Genomic DNA, 15,223 nt, shown 5'->3' on the forward strand with positions numbered 1-15,223 from the left:
ACATCTGAGGTCATCAGTCCCTTAGAACTTAGAACTATTTAAACCTAACTAACCTAAGGACATCACACACATCCATGCTCGAGGCAGGATTCGAACCTGCGACCGTAGCGGTCTCGCGGTTCCTGACTGAAGCGCCTAGAACCGCTCGGGCACACTGGCCGGCAGGTAAGTGATAATCTGACTAAAAGGGAGTTGAAAGGTGAGCTCTATACCGCTTCTTCTAAGTGTTGTGGGTACACGTATTACAGTCTCTCACATACGTCTTTCAAAGTGACTGCAATGAAAAAATTAAGGACTAATATGAAGATTTTTACCAGAGACAATCAACAACAGAAGTTCTGTATTTTGTTTTATCAATAAATAAGAGACAACATTATTCTGTGAGTTTTCTGTGCCTACAAATGGATGAAGTGACATCTTAAAAGGTAGCCTAAATTTACGTTTGCACTTACACGCTTGCTTCGGAAGCCATGTTACGGTGTGTGGCGAAGGGTACCCTGTACTATTATTAGTCATTTCCTTTCCCTCTCCGTTCACAAATAAAGCTGTCTGTATCCCTCCATATGACCACTAATTTCTCTTATGTTACCTTCGTAGTCCTTAAACAGAATGTATGTTAGCGGCAGTAGAATCCTTCAGTTTCAAATATCGGCTCTCTAAATTTTTTCAATAGGATTCCTCAAGAAGAAAATCACCAGGGATATGCACTTAATTTCTTGAAGCATTCAGCCAATAATTTGGCGGGAGCCAATAGGAATGCTTCTATAGGACTGTATTCCGAGAGAAACCCAGGTCCGCAAGGTCATACACCTTTGGCGGTGACGGTGGTGGGTGCTGTTCGCATGGGGGCTGGTGGCAGCAGTGGGGACGGGGCGGAGGCATCGCGGGGGTGGACAAGAGAGTGAAACAACCTATTGCCCCCATAGAACAACAGGCCTCAGCAGGATTAATTTGGGAGCAGTATGCCGGAATTGTAAGTGACTTACTTCCAGCAGCTTGACAAGCCAACCGACAGACAGAACGTTATTAGTGTTGAATATCTTCAGCTATTTGACAGTGGATACCATCCATTTTGGTATCGGAGGATGTCACAAACTAGCCTGCGAGAAGTCTCCACAGACATCACAGAAGCGTCACTAAAGGTTACCTAGGGAGGCTAATCGGACTGCAGGAAAACTTACTCACCATGCAAAGGGACTCTCTGTTGTAGACTGGCAAGACAGCCAATCCACTAGGACGGGAGGCCGAAGGGCACGCGTTTAAGCTCACGCAGGCTGGCGTGAGGTCTGGAACAGTTAAAGGAGTTGAGCCTAGTAAAAAAAGTACGGAGCTTCTGAAATACTTAACTTTAATCCATAATTGGTGAACATAGCTCTTGACGGTACATGCATCACAAGTTGAATAGCAAATGATAATGGCGCCTTGCTAGGTCGTAGCAAATGACGTAGCTGAAGGCTATGCTAACTATCGTCTCGGCAAATGAGAGCGTAATTTGTCAGTAAACCATCTATAGCAAAGTCGGCTGTACAACTGGGGCGAGTGCTAGGAAGACGCTCTAGACCTGCCGTGTGGCGGCGCTCGGTCTGCAATCACTGACAGTGGCGACACGTGGGTCCGACGTATACTAACGGACCGCGGCCGATTTAAAGGCTACCACCTAACAAGTGTGGTGTCTGGCGGTGACACCACACTCTCATAATCAACTTAATTAATTAGTCAGTCAGTTTGATATCAGTGATGTGCTTCTGGGCGGGTGTAAGTCAGGTCAGTACGCTGTACACTGGTACACGGTACAGTGGTACACTGATATAATGTGCGAGTTGGCGTGGTAAGCAGGCGCTTTTTCGTTGTGGTGAGACTTTTTCGCTTCCCACGCCCAGGTTCCCGGGTTCGATTCCCGGCGGGGTCAGGGATTTTCTCTGCCTCGTGATGACTGGGTGTTGTGTGATGTCCTTAGGTTAGTTAGGTTTAAGTAGTTCTAAGTTCTAGGGGACTGATGACCATAGATGTTAAGTCCCATAGTGCTAAGAGCCATTTGAACTAATTTTGAGACTTTTTAACGAAAGTTCAATCTCCCATCTACACAGGGAGAGATGGCCATCGTAATAAAATGAGCTACATTACCTAATCTATGAAGTTATATGCGGTATTAACCTTATATTTAAAAGTCCACTGTATTTCTACCTTAAGTGACTTCGTAGGTGAAGAGACATTTGACTACTTTAAAAGAGTTTGAAAGTGAAGAAGCATCCTGTGAAAGAAGTAGAGCATGCTACTAGCACTCCATCATGAGCCGAAAATGAGTTCAACGTTCTAGTTCAGTGATACAGGACTTAACAAATATCAAACTCATAAGAACAGATTTTTGTTTACCTGATGAGAGACTCCTTAGAGGAAATATAGCCTATGCCATACTGCTGCGCAAAACTTCTTCGAAAATAGCTTGTATCATAGAAAGGTTTCCACATTTTGTGTGACAAATTCAAGGTGTATGAAAAACAACGACGCCATTTCCGATAGGGTAAAGTGGATTTTTTTAACTCGGGAGCTTATGTCACGGGTGGAATTGCAATTAGAAACATTCATCGAAGTCACACCTGCTTGTCTCACAGTGTGCTACAGCCACCGACAGGAGTGGGCGCAAGGGGTGAGCCAACCAGAGGCTGTAGCTTAGTCTCGTGCCACCTGTCGGCTCTTGCTCACAGCCATGAGAACAATTCGGGACGGTGCCTCTTGCAGCACCCTCTGATTGAGTGAATAGTGAAGTAATTACTATGATGGCTGAGCGGCAACAGAAGGGGACATGTGTGTTGTGTGAGAAGATTCAATATGATTGCTGTTCGCTCTGTACCATTCTTCGCATATGGATACCTGTATACGTTGGCGCAATGCCAGTGTGGCTGAAACAGGAGCGGGTCTCTACTCCTCTCCTGGCCAGCATGGCCATGGCTCCCTAGCAGTCGCTGGAACATTTTTTTGCCGGATATGTTTAGTGCAAAATGGAAATATTGTGGTGGATGGGGGTGCTTGTGTTCTCCAATGTCGCTGCATACAAAACCTCGGACATATTTAGTGTTATGATCTATTTGTGACAGAAATTTGATTACTTGATTTGGAAAATGTCTGCATGTGATTCTGAAACGTTGAAAATATGTTTCATTATGAAGCAGAATCATTGTACGGTGCTTGTGAGAGTTCCAAGCTATCTACTTGACTCCTGTAAATTGTTAAACAATTAATTTGGTAGGGTAGTGTATATGGTCTATTTTCCACCATTTCTGATATTGAAACTGCGCCACCTTTCCCTTTGTTTCCAGCCTTATCCAATAGGAACACAGAATTGTAAGAAGAGATGAAAACACCAGTCTGCATGTTTGGACGCATTGGTTAATGCATGCATTGACATAAACAGAAAGTAACAACTTGAGAAAGACAGAGACAGGAAACGAGCATGGATTTTCCCGATGAACGGAACGCTGCCACCTGATAATTTGTTTGAGATCCAGCAGTCCATCTGGTGTCCAGCAGCGCCTGAACGATAGACACGCATCGATGACCCGAAACAGTGGCTAATATACTGCACTTCATTCCATTCCTTGGTGCTTACATTTATTATATCATGGGAAGTGGAGGTGAGGGAGGGAGGGTGGGGAAGATGTGAGGTATACATTCACTTGAATTTTGTGATGTGAGATATTTCCTCCCCAGTCCAGTCCTTTCCCCAACCAAACAATTTCCAGATGGGGGTGGGGAGGTGGATATGAGGGAGAGAAGGGGAGGGCTGGGAAATTTCCTAGGAGGGGAAAAAGTTGCTCAGAGCTGAACTGGGGAGGGAGCGACAGAAAATGTACCTTTTTTCAGAAGAGGAGAAAAGGATTGGTGAGGACTAGGGGTGGGGGTGGGGGGTTTCTCAGAAGGACTGATTGTCCCCAAGGAGTCATAAATGAATCCCCATGGGGTCATAAGCCAATCAGCAGACCAATAGGTTAAGGGCAGGCGTAGTAGTGATATAATTCATCAATTTAATTAATTAGTATATCAAATCGATATCAAAAGTGTCACAGGAGCAGCTCTGTCCCATTACTCACATCATGTCTACCGAGCTTCACCAAGGTGAGATATGGCCAAGAAACTCTCAACATATGTATGGCAAATACTGTGTGGTGCCCAGTCTTTGTGTTGATCACCAAGTGTCATATCAGACTATGCATAGTAGCCTTTTTTCACTAAACTGTGGAAACCGTTAATGTTCTGTCTTTGCTTAGCAATTACGTAGCATCGACAGATGTAACAGAATATGTCTGGGTTGCTCAGACACTTGTGGGAGCTCATGACGAAGAAAGTGCAAAACTATATTTAACAGCTCAAATATTACCTCACAGAAGCATGTCAACAATGATCTAAAGCTTCGCGCTTAGCGGCCATATGGGTGTGACAAGTGTGGCCAACTACTTCGTCTTAGTAAAATAAAATTTGACATGTGTGGCCAGCTACGCCATGTTACTAAAATAAAATTTCTCTTTCTTGATACAAAAATTATCTCTATGGAACTCAGCGCTAAAAAAGTGCTTCAGGAACGGTGAAAATTAAGGAAACATCTAAAAATCACGCTGAATAGTGTTATCTGTTATTCACTCTATGTACTCCCCTTTTCTTCCAAATAGTTTCAATGTATGGTCTTTTTGGTTTACCGATTTTACATCTGGAATCTTAATGTTTATAACATTAATGGTAATCTAAGTAAATTACATTCAAGAATATGTTGAAAAAGGACGGTATAGGATTTTCATTCCATGGGCACTGTGGTCATTATCGATGGAGCAATAGTTGAGCTGAACAATGTCCGTAGGACGAAAACTTCCCATCACCTTGCATAAGGTGTCAATCCCGTGTAGGACTTAAGTCATCAAGCCACTGTTATTCAGGAAGGCCTGCAGGGCATTGGAACTGGGTATCAGTTGAATATGTATCCAGCGTCGTACCCATTGATGATCTGTAGAGTGTTCTGATGCGTGTTCTTGAAAACTCCATATATTCATGGATACGATCGTTTGGTTGTGAAGCTCAAGCAGCAGCCGTGTTTGCAGACTATATTATATGAATTTAGGTCTTCCTATTATGCAAACAATTGTTAGTTATGAATGCACAGATATGTTTCAGCACCTTTGTGCTGTAGTCACTGTTCGCTTTTATTCCGTTCTGTAGAATGCAAATTGCAAAATCCACACCTTTGCACTCAAAAACATGTACCGTGTTTCGGTGTCCATTTCCCCTATAGTGGAATATGTAGATATGAACACGTACTTCGCAAATAACTGTAAGTAATCGCAAAACATATTCGCGAAATATTTTCGCACAGTGAATCTATGTTTATACAAAAAGCCAACCAAACTCACAAAAATATCATTTAGTTGCAGACGACAAGCCATCGGTGCACAGTAATGTAAGGAGGGTTCTACAGAACCAACATCCACAACAGATATGAACTGCTTTAGACGTAAAAGTACTCACTGATGATGATGTAAAGGCGCTGAAACGTGTCTGAGATTTTGTAAATAACAGTTATCTGCACAATAGGCGGACAATAATTCACATAAATAAGTAGGAGTTTTGGAATTTTATTCAAATAATATTCTTTCTTTGAGATTTACGTGATCTTAAGAATTTATACAGATCGTATAAACTGTGCAATAGGTTTATATGGTACGCAAAAATTATGAGTCACTATATTCGCAGAAGGAAAGGTTGTGTGTAACACAAGGTGGGAAGAGAAGATTTTCAAACTCCAGAGATAATGATGAAATAACACGTTACAGATTAGTAGAATATCTTAACAAAAACCTTTATATTTATTTTTCCATTTAGTGGATGTTGGTACCAAAGTATGGACGGAGTGGCAGGGTTTGCCGCCAATACCCTTGAGACAGAGTTGCCTTGTGAGCACGCGTGGTTACCGTGGAAGTTCGGCATAAATGGGGCCATTCACAACTGCAGCACAGACTCGGTATATGTCTGAACGCAGCTGAGCAAATGCGAGAGTGATAGCGGCATACAGAATGGCACTGTCACAGAGCGTGGCTGCGCTGCCGCCGATCTCGCGACCAAGACAATTCGTGGCTCACCAGGGGCAGCCACTGACCGTAATGAAACGAAGGGCTCTTAAGAGACAGGCTCCTTGTTATATTTGCTTTTTAATATATTCGTACGTGAAATGCTTGGTACAACATAGGCTGAAACCGAACCCAACCGATTAAATTTCAAAGGTTGTTCGGGAATTTTTTCTGAGTACTCTTTTTAAGGATACCCATGATCTCCGTACCAGAGTGATTAAATTTCGTTTGATTTCTCGCCGTCATTTATATTTGTATGTGTATTGCGCTGAAAATAGCTCAACAACATTGCAGTTGTCGACAGTATGCGTTTTGTGTCTTGTTCAGAAGCATATTTCTTCCATTAACTATTGGTAATTGGAGTTGACAACAGTAAGGCCCACTTAACGTTTCGCCCTCTAGCTTGCATTCAGTACTGCTCGGTCCTGTTTCGGGTTTGTTGTGGTTTGTTAGGGCACTGTTAGCTGCACGTTAACAGTGATATAATGCAGTACGGATAGATATACTGACGATGAGTTTGCCAATATACACCTCGTGTCTGGGTTTACTGAACACAGCACAACGACGCTATACTCAGCTGTTCTCGCAGTGACGGAAGCTACAGCACACTAATTCTGCACATCTGCAAAATACTTTCACAACAGTGAAAAAACCTGTAATATGCAGACGCAACAAAGTGAATTAATCACTTCAGGAGATTGATGGATAGGAAGACGGAACTAAACATCATTAAGGAAATAGCGGTTAACAACTGTTATAAAGCAGTTACGGTTAATTCATTGCTGCGCAAATGTAAAAAAAAAACGAAAGAATAACCTTAATGAAGAAAAAATGAAAAGGGTCACTATTCCGTATTATGAAACATTCTCACAAAAGAGCGCAAACATTTTTAAACTTCACGATGTTAAAATAGCGTTCCAGGGAAATAATCTAGTGAGGTATAATGTGAAGCATCAATTCTGTAAAGGATGAAAAAGTTGGAAGGATCGGGAGTTTATAACATTCAGTGCGCGACCTGTGAGGCAAAGCGTATTGTATCAGGTATCAGGAATTTAGGAAATGAGGAAAAGTAAGTGATCGATACAACAGCATTACGGTTGAGCCATTAGCTGTGCTTACGCTTTAATACCGGTGACACTTCGGTACACGATAAGCCACTGACATTCGCAGAAGCATTGACTTGACACTCTTGGAGCCCACAGCAGATCAGCAAGACGCGGCCTGGTGTAGTGTGAGGTGTGAGACTGGACTGCCACTGACACCAGTGGACGACTTTAATGTAACACTAGTTACCATGTGCTGTGTTTTTCTTCTGTTTTATTTTAGAAACGCTGCAATATGGTTGAATTCTATCAGTTATTACTGTATTGCTTTGCATGAAACACAGTCACTTCATTACCACGTAAAGAACAATAACCACAGCTATATTGTAACAAAATACTCACAAAATATACTTCAACCACTTACGAAGTTTTGTCGGAGGACTTTGGGTTAACCCTGCCACTTTCTCCATTCAGTTAATGGTTCTAATGGTTTTTCTTTACCTACACTAGATTTTATGGGTAAATGGATTTTGAAAATTAATTAATAAAACCACCGTAATTTATAGCAGAAATAAGCTTTCAAATGTTGTTAGCGAAGTTAGTTCCACCCAGCGTCAATAAATTTTGGGATAGAGTTCCACGAAGTGTGTGTGTGTGTGTGTGTGTGTGTGTGTGTGTGTGTGATCACGCGCACGCGCCCACCTGCGTGTGATTAGATTACAGATATAAACAGCTACAAGGCTGCTAAGTATATGTTTAGTTGGAGAAAAGACACTACTGCGCTACATGACTTTCATCAGTACTGTGGTTATGTTGTGATACGGGGAAAAAGAAAATAGACCAGACGGCAGTGACACCTACCGGCGAAGATACAGCACAATTACAAAATCTCTACAAGAGAAAGAGAAAAATGAAGCCTTAGTGAAACTCTACAAGCTGGTGCCAGTTATTGTGTTGTTTTAGAAGGAAGAAAAGCTTGCGCATTCACAAACACTAGAAACAAACTTCCTCAGGTCGCTAAAAGTTTCTAAGAGATTATATAAAACAAGTAATGACTACACAAGAAAATAAATAGGTGTCCTACCGAAAAAATTAAATGGAAAAATACGCTCATCGAAAGCCGACGATACAGACTATAAAGCAAAATCAACATCACAACGATTATGGACAAATATCTATGGCGAAATTATTCACAGAGTTGAAGGCAGGCGAAAACTTAATTGTGATGTGGGACTGAAATTCAACAGTCGCAAAAGAAGGGGAAGGAAGTTGTATATAGAAGGGAAACGCACTTAAAGACAATACTTTAGCAAAAGAAGAGGGAGTAGATGGAAAGGAGCTAGGAGTTATAACACTGCGAGAAGAATTGGACAGAGCGTTGAATGATCTAACCTGAAACAAGGTCCCTGGAACAGATGATATTCTCTAAGTATTACTGGTATCCTTGGGAGAACCAGCCATGGAAAAACTATTCACCTGGTGCACAGGAAATATGGGACAGACGAAATACCCTGAGATTTAAACAACAATATAATAATCCCAATTCCAAGGAAGTCAGCTGCTGACATGTGTGAATATTTCCTAACTCTCAGTTTAATAAGTCATGCTTGCAAAATACTGAAAAGGATTACTTACACAAGAATGGAGATACATGTAGAAGTCAACCTCGGGAGAGGTCAGTTTGGGATCCAGAGAAATGTAGGAGCACACGAGCCAATACTGATCCTACGAGTTATCTTAAAAGACAGATTGAAGAAAGACAGGTCTACTGTTATAGCTTCTATACATTTAGAATGGAACACAATATTTGAAATTCTGAAGGTAGCAAAGTAAAACACAGAGAGCGAAAAGTTACTTACAATTTGTAAATAGAAAAAAAAAACTGTGGTTATAAGAGGCAAAGGACATTGAAGAGGACTAGTGGCTCTGTGAGGAGTGAGACATCTGTACAGTAAACAAGCAGCAAAAAAACGAAATACAAGTGTGGAGAAAAAAGTAAAAATCAGAAAGAAGAAATAAAACTCTGAGGAGAACAGTTCAGTGGAATTGATAGTGTCTTGGAAAGAGGTTATAAAATGAACATGAGCAAAAGTAAAACAAGAGTAATGGGATACAGTCGAATTAAATCAGGCAATACTGAAGGAATTAGATTAGTAAATGAGACACTAAAAGCAATAGATGAGTCTCGAAATTTGGGCACCTAAGTGACTGATGATGGCTAAACTTGCGAGGATATAAAATGCAGGCTGGCTAAGGCATAGAACATTGTTGTTGTTGTGGTCTTCAGTCCTGAGACTGGTTTGATGCAGCTCTCCATGTTACTCTATCCTGTGCAAGCTTCTTCATCTTCCAGTACCTACTGCAACCTACATCCTTCTGAATCTGCTTAGTGTATTGATCTTTTGGTCTCCCTCTACGTTTTTTACCCTCCACGCTGCCCTCCAATGCTAAATTTGTGATCCCTTGATGCCTCAGAACATGTCCTACCAACCGATCCCTTCTTCTAGTCAAGTTGTGCCACAAACTTCTCTTCTCCCCAATCCTATTCAATACCTCCTCATTAGTTACGTGATCTACCCACCTTATCTTCAGCATTCTTCTGTAGCACCACATTTCGAAAGCTTCTATTCTCTTCTTGTCCAAACTAGTTATCGTCCATGTCTCACTTCCATACATGGCTACACTCCATACAACTACTTTCAGAAACGACTTCCTGACACCTAAATCTATATTCGATGTTAACAAATTTCTCTTCTTGAGAAACGCTTTCCTTGCCATTGCCAGTCTACATTTTATATCCTCTCTACTTCGACCATCATCGGTTATTTTACTCCCTAAATAGCAAAACTCCTTTACTACTTTAAGTGTCTCATTTCCTAATCTAATTCCCTCAGCATCACCCGACTTAATTTGACTACATTCCATTATCCTCGTTTTGCTTTTGTTGATGTTCATCTTATATCCTCCTTTCAAGACACTGTCCATTCCGTTCAACTGCTCTTCAAAGTCCTTTGCTGTCTCTGACAGAATTACAATGTCATCGGCGAACCTCAAAGTTTTTACTTCTTCTCCATGAATTTTAATACCTACTCCGAATTTTTCTTTTGTTTCCTTTACTGCTTGCTCAATATACAGATTGAATAACATCGGGGAGAGGCTACAGCCCTGTCTCACTCCTTCCCCAACCACTGCTTCCCTTTCATGCCCCTCGACTCTTATAACTGCCATCTGGTTTCTGTACAAATTGTAAATAGCCTTTCGCTCCCTGTATTTTACCCCTGCCACCTTCAGAATTTGAAAGAGAGTATTCCAGTCAACATTGTCAAAAGCTTTCTCTAAGTCTACAAATGCTAGAAACGTAGGTTTGCCTTTTCTTAATCTTTCTTCCAAGATAAGTCGTAAGGTCAGTATTGCCACACGTGTTCCAACATTTCTACGGAATCCAAACTGATCTTCCCCAAGGTCGGCTTCTACCAGTTTTTCCATTCGTCTGTAAAGAATTCGCGTTAGTATTTTGCAGCTGTGACTTATTAAACTGATAGTTCGGTAACTTTCACATCTGTCAACACCTGCTTTCTTTGGGATTGGAATTATTATATTCTTCTTAAAGTCTGAGGGTATTTCGCCTGTCTCATACATCGTGCTCACCAGATGGTAGAGTTTTGTCATGACTGGCTCTCCTGAGGCCATCAATAGTTCTAATGGAATGTTGTCTACTCCCGGGGCCTTGTTTTGACTCAGGTCTTTCAGTGCTCTGTCAAACTCTTCACGCAGTATCTTATCTCCCATTTCGTCTTCATCTACATCCTCTTCCATTTCCATAATATTGTCCTCAAGTACATCGCCCTTGTATAAACCCTCTATATGGAACATATAATTGAGAAAAAGGGATTTGTTAACATTTAATATAAAATTAAGTATTATGGAGCCTTTTCTCAAGGTATTCGTCTGAATTGTAGCCTTGTACAGAAATGAAATGTGGACCACAACCAGGTCAGACTAGAAGAAAATTGTTGCTTTTTAAACGTGGTACCACAGAAGATTGCTGAAGATTAGGTGGGTAGATCGACCGAATACCTGGTGAGGAGATACTGAACATACTTGGGGAGAAAGGAAATTAACGGTGCAAAACGGCTAAAAATTGATCGGTTGATAGGATGTATTCTGAGGTATGAAGAAATCGTCACTTTGGTAATGGAGGGACGTGTGAGAGAAATGGAGTAAAAATTGTAGAGGGAGGCCAAGTGGTGAATACAGAAAGCATATTTATATGGGCGTAGGCAGCAATAGTTATTTGGAGATGAAAACACTCGCACAGCCCAAAGAGCTGCATCAAACACGTCTTCGAATTGAAGACCACAACAAAAACATCATGGATGGTGAATATGGAGCAGTTCAGGCTTACACTGACAGATACAAAAATAAAATATGAAAAGAATCGGTAGATGATGATAGTTGTTCGCTTCAGAATTCAAATAAATATCACTAAACAGCTTAACGCAGAAGCAATTTCCCATGCAGGAGGCTCGTCATGTTCTATATATGTTTATACAAATGAAAAGTTAAATTCATCTGCGCATATTCCAATGCAGACTTTACATTCATTAGCGAAGAAGCAATTGCATCTTTTCTCAAAGACATACTAGGGGCATTCAATAAATAATGCAATACATTTTTTATAGAAACAGGTTGGTTTTATTCCGGATTCCTATGCACCAAATTATTCCCCACTCTTTTGAGTACAAAACCCTATTTTTCAACATAATCTCCGTTCAATACGACGGCCGTACGCCATCTTATTGTGAGCGCCTGTACGACGTCATGGTACCACTCTACTGGTACACATCGCAGCCAACGTCCTGCTGCATTCCTCCCCATCGTCCACGTACTCCTTACAGCGGAGTGCATCCTTCATTTGACCAAACACATGGAAATCCGTAGGTGGGAGATCCGGGCTGTAGGGTGGATGAGAAAGAACCCTCCAACGAAGCTTTGTGAACTACTCTCTGGTGCGCAGACTTGGGTGAGGCCTTGCATTGTCGTGGAGGAGAAGTCCGTTTGCATATTTATGGCGACAAACACGCTGAAGTCGTTTCTTCAGTTTCCTGAGTGTAGCAGAGCTGTGTGCGGCCAGCCCGCACCCGAGATATCGCACAGGTTCGCGCGACCTTATTGCGATGATTACGAACGCTTCGTCCAACAACTCACCTCGGTTTTCTTCACTGCCAAGTCTCCGTCGACAATCTGCGAGCGCCTATGAATTTCTGCGATGCCCTTGTTTTTCGCCAACAGAAGCTCAATGGCAGCTCTCGGCTTGGAACGCATCTCTGTCGCAATTTTGAAACCTACTTGTAGAGCCGCTACGTATCGTAACTTCATGAAACTATAGGGGCATAAGTGGTAATATTCCGCGATTTCCAGCAACAAATTAAGAATCTTTTCAACCGAAGATGACCGAGAAAAAATGTCTTACATTATTTAGTGAACACTCTTCGTACTATGAGGTTCGTTGGTTCCGAAAAAATACGATGAATCCTGTAAAACTGTTCTGTAGCAATAATGATAAAGTTCATTACAGGCTCGCAGAACAACACTAACTGCTGTTTCGGTGTGTTGGTACCTTTCTGGAACCTATTAATTTGGTTCTTAAACAACAGTCTTTGGCTGATATGTCCACATCAGCTGCAGAGTTAATATCGCTGTGGTACCTTCTGGCATCATATAAATTTGGGATGGAACATAAGTTTAGAACAATGTAAATATATATAAAATCTCGAAAATATCTACAGCCGCGCGGTCTTGGCCGTCTTGTCACGGTTCGCGCGGTACCCCCCCTTGGATGTTCGAGTCCTCCCTCGCTCCTAGGTGTGTGTGTGTGTGTCCTTAGCGTAAGTAGGTTTAAGTTAGATTAAGTAGTGTGTAAGCTTAGGGACAGATGACCTAAGCAATTTGGTACCATAAGACCTTACCACAAATTTACAAATTTCCAAATATCTACAAATTGCAAACTGCTGACTAAAGCGAAGTACTTACGGTTTAATTTCACTGTAGATGTCGCTATTTTAAGAGTCTGTGGAGGATATTCAGTCACTCCTAATCAGAAATATAAAAAGATGAAAGGGGTGCGAGGCGTTGGGCTCAATGAGGCTACATGACGTGCTGGCTGCAGGGGAAGATGATGTGTGGCGAAGGGGTGGAGCACTCCTCGAGTATTTTTAAATAAGTGCTTACAGTCTGTCTGAGGGAGGCAGCCTCCACCCAAAAATAATCACGGTGGAACTCAAGAAAAAAATGTCTGCGAAGCCGACGTCTCGTTTCTTTGCCTCCTAGTTTAAACATTCTATAACAGACACTCCGACGCCCTCAAATATAAACTGTTGAGCAGTGTTACTACAACTCACTCAACTCAAGTTATCACAAAATATTCTTAGGAATATTATACGTTTAAAACCGGCGGCAGGCATAAAACGTCATCCGAAATTGTACTGAATGCTTTCTCAGAAAATTATTTTGAACAATTAGTTCACGAGCCCACTCGAAACGTAAATGGTTGCGAAAGCATACCTGACCTTTTAGCAACAAATAATCCCGGACAAATAGTGAGTACTGTGACGAATACAGGGATTAGCGGACACAAGGCAGTTAGTTGCTGCTAGGCTGAATGCCGTAACACCTACAACCATCAAAAAGAAACGCAAAGCATATCTATTGAAAAAAAGCTGATAAAAATGCTCTTTACGCCTATTTACGAGACAGTCTTCACTCCTTCCGATCTGATCATGTAAGTGTAGAAAAGTTGTGGAACTTTTTCAAAGAGATAGTATCGACAGCAATTGACAGATATATACAGCATAAATTAATAAGTGATGGTACTGATCCCCCCTGGTACACAAAACGGGCCAGGTCGTTGTTGCAGAAGCAACGAAAAAAGCATGCAAAATTTAAACGAACGCAAAATCCCCAAGATTGGCAAAGTTTCACAGAAGTTCGAAATATGGCACGTACTTCAATGCGAGATGCTTTTAATAATTTCCACAACGAAATTCTGTCTCGAAATCTGGCAAAAACCCAAAGAGATTCTGGTCATACATAAAGCACACCAGTGGCAAGAGGCAAACAATACCTTCACTGCGCGATAACAACGGTGAAGTCACTGATGACAGTGCCACTAAAGTAGAGTTATCAAACACGGTTTACCGAAACTCCTTCACCAAAGAAGACGAAGTAGATATTCCTGAATTCCAATCAAGAACAACTGTCAAGAGGAGAAACATAGCAGCAGATGTCCTCGGAGTAACGAAGCAGCTTCAATCACTTAATAAAGGCAAGGCCTCCGGTCCAGATAGTATACCAGTCAGGTTCCTCTCAGAGTATGCTGATAAAATAGCTCCATATTTACAATTGAAAGATCCTTACCTAAAGAGTGGAAAATTACTCAAGTCACACCGTACCCAAAAAGGGAAGTAGGTGTAATCCGCTGAATTATAGGCCTATATCACTTACGTCTATATGCGAACATTATGAAGTACCTCGAAGAAAACGATTTATTGTCACATAGTCAGCATGGTTTCAGAAAATATCGTTCTTGTGAAACACAACTAGCTCTATATACTCATGAAGTAATAAGTGCTATCGACAGGGGATGTCAAATTGATTCCATATTGTTAGATTTCCAGAAGGCTTTCGACACCGTTCCTCACAAGCGTCTTCTAACCAAACTGCGTGCCTACGGAGTATCGCCTCAGTTGTGCGACTGGATTAGAGATTTCCTTACAGAAAGATCACAGTTCGTAGTAATAGACGGAAAGTCATCGAGTAAAACAGAAGTAATACCCGGCGTCCCGCAAGGAAGTGAGATCCGCATCAGGTGGAACTGACGGATGACATCGAAAAAGTACAATGAAGGGTAGCTCGTTTTGTCTTAAAAAAAAAAAAATGTTTCAAATGGCTCTGAGCACTATGGGACTCAACTGCTGTGGTCATAAGTCCCCTAGAACTTAGAACTACTTAAACCTAACTAACCTAAGGACAGAACACAACACCCAGCCATCACGAGGCAGAGAAAATCCC

At 41.6% G+C, this 15,223-nt stretch overlaps 1 protein-coding gene across 4 annotated transcripts in view; it reads right to left on the reverse strand.

Annotated features, from left to right (window-relative positions):
- LOC126183887 (neurogenic locus protein delta) overlaps positions 1 to 15,223 on the reverse strand; it is a 1,431,801-nt gene that overhangs the window by 871,513 nt on the left and 545,065 nt on the right. The window contains exon 1 of one of the 4 annotated variants that reach the window (XM_049926200.1): positions 1,186 to 1,204. The exons of the other annotated variants lie outside the window; for them this stretch is intronic. The gene's annotated coding sequence lies outside the window, so the exon portion shown is untranslated. Of the gene's footprint in view, positions 1 to 1,185; positions 1,205 to 15,223 lie in introns of those variants that run through there. 4 annotated transcript variants of the gene reach the window in all.

The sequence above is a fragment of the Schistocerca cancellata genome, chromosome 4 (genome assembly GCF_023864275.1).
Source record: "Schistocerca cancellata isolate TAMUIC-IGC-003103 chromosome 4, iqSchCanc2.1, whole genome shotgun sequence".
NCBI classification, from domain to species: Eukaryota; Metazoa; Arthropoda; class Insecta; order Orthoptera; family Acrididae; genus Schistocerca; species Schistocerca cancellata.